Source organism: Myotis davidii, unplaced genomic scaffold, assembly GCF_000327345.1.
Source record: "Myotis davidii unplaced genomic scaffold, ASM32734v1 scaffold571, whole genome shotgun sequence".
Lineage (NCBI taxonomy): Eukaryota > Metazoa > Chordata > Mammalia > Chiroptera > Vespertilionidae > Myotis > Myotis davidii.
Genome location: NW_006283136.1, coordinates 271,553 through 280,483, shown reverse-complemented (window position 1 = coordinate 280,483; position 8,931 = coordinate 271,553). Strand labels below are relative to the sequence as shown.

The 8,931-nt window shown below is 46.6% G+C and overlaps 1 pseudogene; it reads left to right on the top strand.

Annotated features, from left to right (window-relative positions):
• Positions 1 to 436: 436 nt before the first annotated feature.
• LOC102759049 lies at positions 437 to 2,486 on the top strand (annotated as a pseudogene).
• The last annotated feature ends 6,445 nt before the right edge of the window (positions 2,487 to 8,931 follow it).

The following is an 8,931-nucleotide window of genomic DNA, read 5'->3' as shown; positions in this document are numbered from 1 at the left end:
GAACATGAAACTTAGTGGGGCGGCTGAGGCCAGAGGACGTGAGCCATGGGCAGCGCTGGGTGATGGCTGTGGCAACCACCCAGACAGCGCTGGTCCCTCCAGCGGGCTGCCCTGTCACCATTCACTGTGCTGCCCGCTTCTCGGTGAATTTTTGGATGAGGCCATTAAATTAATTGCTTGCCATCATGAGTAGAAGTAAGTGTGACAGCAATTTTTGTAGTGTAGAAATTGGAGATTCTACATTCAAAGTCCTGAAATGAGATCAGAATTTAAAACCTATAGGCTCAGGAGCTCAAGGAATAGTATGTGCAGCTTCTGATGCCATTCTTGAAAGAAATGTTGCCATCAAGAAGCTAAACTGGCCGTTTCAGAATCAATCCCATGCTATGCGGGCTTACAGAGAGCTGGTTCTTATGAAATGTGTTAATCACAAAAATGTAATTGGCCTTTTGCATGTTTTCACACCACAGAAATCTCTAGAAGAATTTCAAGATGTTTATATAGTCATGGAGTTCATGATGCAAATCTTTGCCAAGTGATTCAGATGGAACTAGGTCATGAAAGGATGTCCTACCTTCTCTATCAGATGCTGTGTGGAATCAAGCACCTTCACTCTGCTGGAATTACTCATCGGGACTTAGAGCCCAGTAATATAGTAGTAAAATCAGACCGCACTTTGAGGGTTCTTGACCTTGGACTGGCCAGGACTGCAGAACTAGTTTCATGATGACACCTTACATAGTGACTCACTATTGCAGAGCACCTAAAGTCATCCTAGGGATGGGCTACAAAGAAAACTTTGTCATTTTGTCAGTTGGGTGCATCATGGGAGAAATAATCGAAGGTGGTGTTTTGTTCCCAGGTGCAGATCACATTGATCAGTGGAATAAAGTTATTGAACAAGTTGGGACACCATGTCCTGAATTCATGAAGAAACTACAACCAACAGAACTAAATATGCTGGAGATAGCTTTGAGAAACTCTTCCCCGATGTCCTTTTCCCTGCCGACTCAGAACACAACAAACTTAAAACCAGTCAGGCGAGGAATTTGTTATCCAAAATGCTGGCGATTGACGCATCCCAAAGGATCTCTTTGGACGAAGCTCTCCAGCACCCATACATCAACATCTGGTATGGCCCTTCTGTGGCAGAGGCTCCACCACCAAAGATACCTGACAAGCAGTTAGATGAACGGGAAACACAATAGAAGAGTGGAAAGAATTGATATACAAGGAAGTGATGGACTTGGCAGAGAGAACCAAGAATGGAGTTATACAGAGGCAGCCCTCTCCATTAGCACAGGTGCAGCCGTCATCAATGGCTCTCAGGATCCATCGTCATCGCCGTCTGTCAACGACATGAGTTCAGTGTCAACAGATCCGACTTGGGCCTCAGATACTGACCGACAGCAATCAAGAAGCATCAGCCAGACCTCTGGGCTATGGTAGATGGCTCCTTGGGCCTGGGGGTGGAAGAGGAGGGATGGGAAGTCGTCTAGTCATTGATAGAACTACTTTGAGAACTAAGTCAGTGGTCTTATTTTGAGTAATTTTCCCAAAAATGTAAAATTCATTTTGTAGTAAAGTAGTTTATTTTTTAAAATGTCAAGTGATCTAATTTAAAACTTAAGTTGTTTTAAAACAGCAACAAAACTGTATTGTATGTTTGCTGTAATTAACTGTGTAATGTAAACCTAATTATTTTATCATATTTTAGATTTTTTGTATATTTGCTTTACCTTATCCTGCTGATTTTTTTACTGAATTTGTAAGATTTTGTTTATCAAAGCAACTATTATGTGGTGATTGGCCTATATCATGAATTATTTAAGATTTTTATAGTTTTTTAATCAGAAATTATTTCAAATGTGTTGTTCATGATGCTGTCCTTCAGGGCTATGTGCTTATCAATGAAATAACCACAGAGGAGGGAGGGAAAGTAACCTGTCGCCAGTTATATTCAGGAATAACCACTGAAAATGATGAATGTGTTAAAAAAACAACACCTCCAATATGGCTACTTGCCAATCCTAATTTAGTTACAACTATTGGTGGTAATCCTACATGACTTTTGGCAAAAGTCCCATCATCTAAATGGCAGAATAGCTCAGAGCAGGTCCTTGAAGATGCTGGGCATCCACCGCCACCCTTCGACTCCCCCCACCTCACCCAACAAAAGTAAAATGAAAAGCATATGGTGTTTCCTGCAAATCTGTCGCTTTCTCAAAGCTCGCCATCACAGAAAGTCAAGAGGACACGTCATGAGGAATACATTCAATGCAGATAAGCAGATGGTTCACTTCTCCTGGCTCTGAGCCTATTGTACACACTGAGCTAAGCTCCTCAGGCTGCGGGTCCCAGGGACGGTCTGGAGCCTGGTCCTTCCTCTCCTGCAGCGCGGGCCTTGGACCTTCTGGTTTCCTGCTGGCAGTCCGTTGAGCACCAGCCCAGGGGCTTCTGGCCATTTGTCTTTACCTGTAGCATAACCATGTCTATACTAGCTGTGGGGGGTTCCAACGCCTATTTAGATTTTTGTAGGTGACGTATCCAATGAGCAGTATACTGTTCATCTGAAAATAGTAGCACACAGTCATCCATAAGGTATCATTTCCCAGGGCCTTCTTCTCCACACTGAGCAGAGCAGACATAAATGGTGATTATTCAGTCTGAGTCTTTCATTTTATATCTGATTTTCAGCAAAACACACAATGTGGGTGTTGAGTGGTGTAAGCATGGTGCTGCTCCTGACAAGTGATGTAACTGTTTACATTTTATATCTGCAGAATTATTTTTCTACAACGGAATTTTTCTTAAGTAAAATGTCATTGAAGTCTTAAAAATGAAAGAATACACAACTGGATGAGTGAGTCTCTGTACTTGTTAAGCATCTGTTGTCCTGGATCTCTTGAATTAAGCCTGGTGCCTCATGGGGCTGTGCTGTGCTGGGGAGAGACGCTTTCCCTGTCCTCTTAAGCCTGGTGCCTCATGGGGCTGTGCTGTGCTAAAAAAAACACTGGTTTGGCTCAGTGGATAGAGCGTCAGCCTGCGGACTGAAGGGTCCCAGGGGAGAGACGCTTTCCCTGTCCTTGGCTCTTGGGCAGGGATTGTTCCCAGAAGGTGGGCTCAGGGTGTGATGGCTGTGGTCATGGGAGGAGAATGTGGGCCTCGGCCCAGAAGGTGGCCGGGGCACAGTGATCAGGGCTGAGGGGCAGGGCACTGACAGGGAGGTGTGTGAGAGCTCAGGGCAGGTTTCCGTTTCATAAGCATGATGATGAGACAAGAGGTGCAGTTTGAAGTTTATATGTGTATTTTCTTTCTTTTTCTTTTTTTCTTTTAAATATATTTTATTGATTTTTTACAGAGAGAAAGGGAGAGAGATAGAGTTAGAAACATCAATGAGAGTGAAACATCGATCAGCTGCCTCCTGCACATCTCCCACTGGGGATGTGCCCGCAACCAAGGTACATGCCCTTGACCGGAATCGAACCTGGGACCCTTCAGTCCGCAGGCCGACGCTCTATCCACTGAGCCAAACCAGTTTCAGCTATATGTGTGTTTTCAAATCTTTGTTGGTCCAGATGGGAGATGCAGGCACGGCCACAAATGTTACTGTTCAAGATATAAAGTGAGAGCGAACCCGAGGAAGGACGCAGGAGCTCTGAGGAAGGGGTCGTCGGCTCTGCGCGGCGATGCAGTGGGGGGAGTTTTCAGGACGGAGGCTACATCAGCAATAGGCGTTTTATTTATTTATTTCATTTTCATCTTTTTACCAGACTTATTGTGGTGTATTTTACCTGTCATAAAATTCAGCCATTGCAAGTGTATAATTCAATGATTTTCAGTAACTTTACAGAATGGCACAGCCATCATCATAAATCAGTTTTAGAGCATGTTCATCCTCTTGAAAGATCTCATGTACCATTTAGAGTTAATCCCCAGTCCCACCCCATCCCTAGGCAGCCACTAACCTACTTTTTGACTCTAAATGTGCAGGATTATGTTTTGAAGGTTAAGAAGTGTCCCTTAGTTAAGGTAATCACAGGGAAATGGGAAACCTGGGGACACGGTGGTCCCTTCTGAACTGGGAAGCTCCGGACAGCTCAGGGCTCTGCGCACCCAGAAGTGCACCTGGTCAGCTAACGCCTTCCCCCTTGTCCCTTTGGGTGGCTGGCGTCCTGCTCTTCTCACAGTCCCCCAGCTCGCTCTAGTGCAGCGGTTCTCAACCTTCGGGTCGCAACCCCTTTGGCGGTCGAATGACCCTTTCACAGGGGTCGCCTAAGACCATCCTGCATATCAGATATTTACATTATGATTCATAACAGTAGCAACATTACAGTTATGAAGTAGCAATGAAAATAATTTTATGGTTGGCTCACAACATGAGGAACTGTATTTAAAGGGCCAGAAGGTTGAGACCACTGCTCTAGTGGATGCAGTGCTGCCCTTGGCTTTGAAAACACATTCGGCTGTGGATTCTCTGGCCGGGCAGTCATGGACTAGCAGGCTGGGAAGTCCCCGGAGGCCTCCAGGAGCTCCAGACCACATGGCACAGCCATCTTCCCAGCACGACACGGGTCTCCCCTCTTTTGCCGTGGTCCTGCCATGGGGGACCTCATGATCTCTGCCCACCTTGGACCCAAACATTTTCACCCTAAAGATGAGAGTTGCGAGCAGCAAGATTCTTTAAGTTAACATTTTCCTCCCTGAGACTTGTTATGACCTCACCTGAAGATAACCCCTGCTGCATTTTGGGGTGTGTACTTTCTGTCTCCCCCACCTTGTCCGGCATTTTGTTGACTTCCATTAAACCTCATGGAAGTGGGGAGGTGGTTAGATGATGGGCAGCAGCCAGGATCCTATTGGTTGGGAGGTCCTGGCTCTGGGGATCCCACTCTGGCTTGGACACCAGCTGCTTCTGGCACTTGGAACCAGTTGTTTAACCTCAATCTGAGTTTTCCCTTCTGACATGAGCCCAATGCTCATCTCTGGGGAGGGAGTCCCTGTGCCTGGAACATTCTCTGCTGTGTAAAGGAAGAGTGTCAATCTGGGGATAGTAACAGTTCTTACCTCTCTAAGGAGTAGCTGGGCAGCAGGTTGCAACAATTTTTACAGAAGCCATTTTCATTAATCATTTATTAATGACGCTCCCAACTGAGGCAATTAAGTGGACCTAGGGTTAAAAAAGGGCCCCATATTCATTTCATGTCTGTCTCATTACCCCGGAGTTCACAGATCCTGGAGGAATGTAAACAGACTCAGGGCCTGGCTGGTTAGCTCAGTTGGTTAAGCGTTGTCCCTATAAGCCAAGGTTGCTGCAACCAATGAATATGTAAATAAGTGGAACAACAAATCATTGTTTCTCTCTCTCTCTCAAATCAATAAATTCTTAAAACAAAAAATAAACAAATAAAAACAAAACAGAACAAAAGGACTCCATTTGCCCTGGCCAGTGTGGCTCACTTGGTTGGAGCGTGATCTTTCTCACATCAGGTCTCTCCCTCTCTCTCTCTCTCTCCTCCCGCCCTCCTTTCCACTCTCTAAGATCAATAAAAACAAAAACAGAATGGACTCCATTCTTTATTTTTCTCTGGGTTTGGCTTCAGCCCAAAAGGGATGCAGCCTAGCCTCTGAGATGTGTGTGTGTGTGTGTGTGTGTGTGTGTGTGTGTGTGTGTGTGAGAGAGAGAGAGAGAGAGAGAGAGAGAGTTCCCCAGTGGTTCAGGCTCAAAGAGAAGGTCACTGACTATGAAGTCTGAGGAAGCTTTGGGGGCTGGGGCTGGGGGCTGCCTGAGGAAGGGGAGCCCAGAGAGCCTACTTGGTAGGGAAATAGAGTAGCAGCTCCCTGGGCTTGCCCCAGGCATTTCCTATCTCCAGGCAGTGTTAGGCACTTTAGGTGTGTGCTCCCATTTAATCACCCCCAAACTCTGTGAGTTATATATCAACATCTGCCTTTTGGACATCAGGAAATTAGGGCTCTGAGAGGCTACGTGACTCGCTAAAGTTATACAGCTGATGAGCACCAGAGCTGAGGTGACAGTCCAGCTGTGCTGGCCCCAGTGTCCTGGCATTTCCCCTAATCCACACCGTCAGCACATCTGCAGCCCCACTTGATCATTAAAGAATTCCCAGAGAACCCGGTGGGCCTGGGATTGGAGAATTCCTGCTCAGTGTTCTTCTCCCGGGCAGGCTCTGAAGAGGGAACAGATTCCCGCCCTCCAGCAGCCCTTCCCACAGACGCACTGGGTTCCCAGGGAGCTTATGTCCAGCCTGTGTGACTTGGACATCTGTGGGCTTCCTCCACAAAAGTCTGGGAGTCTCCACCCCCCCCACCCTGGAACAAAGTGTGTGAGAAAGTGTGGGGCACAGGGGCAGCTGGACCTGGACACATAGGTGGGGCTGCTCCATGGGGACGGGGCTGAAGAGTTTGGATGGTGTCTGGGATGCCAGCATCCAAGGGCAATGGTGTTCCACGTGAGGGTAGCAGATGCTGCCACAGGGTCTCAAGCATTGAAAGTTTGAGAGAACTTGGTGTCCAGATGCTCAGCTTCCGATGATGCTGTTTTCTGAGGGTGGTCTCCCCAGATGCACCTGTATTCACTCTGACCCTCCCCCCACCAGAACAAAGCAAGACAGATTCTCATCCTTTAGGGATGGGAAACCTCCCAGGCTATAAAAAAAGGGGAGGCCCATTTAAAGATTAATCAAGCCACCCCAAACCCTCAGGGCACAAAACTTTTCTAGGTCCTATACATGTTCCTGGCATTAAAAATGGTGATTCTAGGCTCAGGCTGGAGTATTCTGAATCCAGATATATAGAAGAGTGTAGTGTGGCATTAATAGCAATTTTTAAGAATTTTAATTCTCCTGTCCCTTCAATATTACTCTAATGTTTCTGGGGACTATTATGTTTTTCAAGATACAATGGGAAAAAAAAAACACACACACAGATAAAACTTTTATGTGATGTTTTTCATATTTGTGTGCATTATTCAACAAAGTAGCTAAATGCCATTTTTATCAAGTCACTAGATGCCTGGTGCACGAAATTCATGCACGGGAGGGGTTTCCTCAGCCCAGCCTGCACCATCTCCAATCAGGGACCCCTTGGGGGATGTCTGGCTGCCATCGGATTTCCCTGTCACAAAGGACCCCTTGGGGGATGTCTGGCTGCCATCGGATATCCCTGTCACAAACTGGGACCGCTGGCTCCTAATCGCTCACCTGCCTGACTGCCTAATCACCCCTAACCACTCTGCCTGCCTACCTGATTGCCCCTAATCACCTCTGCCTGCCTGCCTGATCACCCCTAACAGCTCCCTTGCCACCCTAATTGCTCCCAACTGCCCTCCCCTGCCAGCCTGATCACCTCTAACTGGCCTCCCATGCCGACCTGGTCGCCCCCAACAGCCCTCCCCTGCAGGCCTGATCTTGCCTCCAACAGCCCTCCCCTGCAGGCCTGATCTCACCCACAACTGCCCTCCCCTGTGGCCTGATCTTGCCCCCAACTGTCTTCCCCTGCCGACCTGATCAACCCTAACTGTGTCTCAGCTCCCACCACCATGGCTTTGTCCAGAAGAAAGTCAGACATCTGGAAGATGGCCGGTCGACCGGATCTAATTAGCATATTACCCTTTTATTAGTATAGATAGATTATATAGGATAGGATTGCTTAAGTAGTGGGGGGGGGGAGCCTTTTTCAACAGGAGGAGATGCTCTTGGCAGACAAAAAATACATAATCCCTATATCTAAACTGATAGCCAGCCATATATGCACTATGCTGCCAAACCAGTCATTAAAAAATTGAACTGCTTTCTTACACCTTACACCAAACAGCCCTTGCCCTTAAAACCCCTCCTCAACCCCCACCTTAGGTTCTGCCTTCACCCAGATTAGGTTCTGATTGGTCAGTTTCTATGCCAATCAGCACCAAAAGCCCCACCTCCTAGGTAGCCATTGGCTCCTCGCAGTTCACCCAGATTTGGTTCTGATTGGTCAGTTTGTATGCCAGTCAGCGTCTCTGGGCCTATCTCCAGGCCTCTCTTGGGCCTGATCTGCAGCCTCCGTGGCAGCTGCTGATCAGGCTTCGCCAGCAGCCATGGCGGCTGCAATCAGGCCCTGCCTCTCTCTCCAGGTCTCTCTCTGGGCCTGATCCACAGCCTCTGCAGCAGTAGCAAGGTTGTTAGGCCTCTGGCCCGGTCCCAGGCCCAAGGGTAACAACTGGGCTGAAGGCTAATGACATCACTGTGCTTGCCTCGCCCCCACCACCCCCACCCCACCTGCCAGCCACCAGCCTTGCTGTTATAGGAGCCTATGGGATGTGGGGGAGGGACCGAGAGGTGCTCCATGCACTTCCTGGTGACTGGTCTTCCGTCTGGTCGTTTAATGTTGTGGCAGCCCCTGGCCTTTTATAATGTAGATATTATAAATTATTTATTCTATGTATTGACAAACTTTATCTTATTTTATTTTGTAAAATGTTTCATATTTTCTACCTGACTGTGATCAATTGTGTTTTGTTTCATTTTTAAGCAAAATTTGTCTTTTCTTTTCATTAAATACATAGAAAAATTTGAGCATAATGTCCAATGAAATTAATGGAAATATTTATTTAATTGATTCCCAAGACCAACACCAGGGTTCAAAATATGCTTTTTTATCATATTTCTCACTTCTTAGAAAACTTATAATTTTGGCTTCCCATTGAAAGGTTTAATCAAATTAATAGATTTAGATTTCCCAATCCTCTGAAAATAATGGGTTAAATCAGGTGCCTTCAAGGGAAAGGGAAACAGGTCTGATTAATGGTCATTTCATAGGTCTCCATAGACTCTTTTAGGTGTGCCTTCCAAAGGAAAATAGCAAAGCAAAAGACAAGTGGTTTCCAGATGTTTTTTGTCTCATGTTCAGTCCAAGGCATGTGTTCTGTAATCA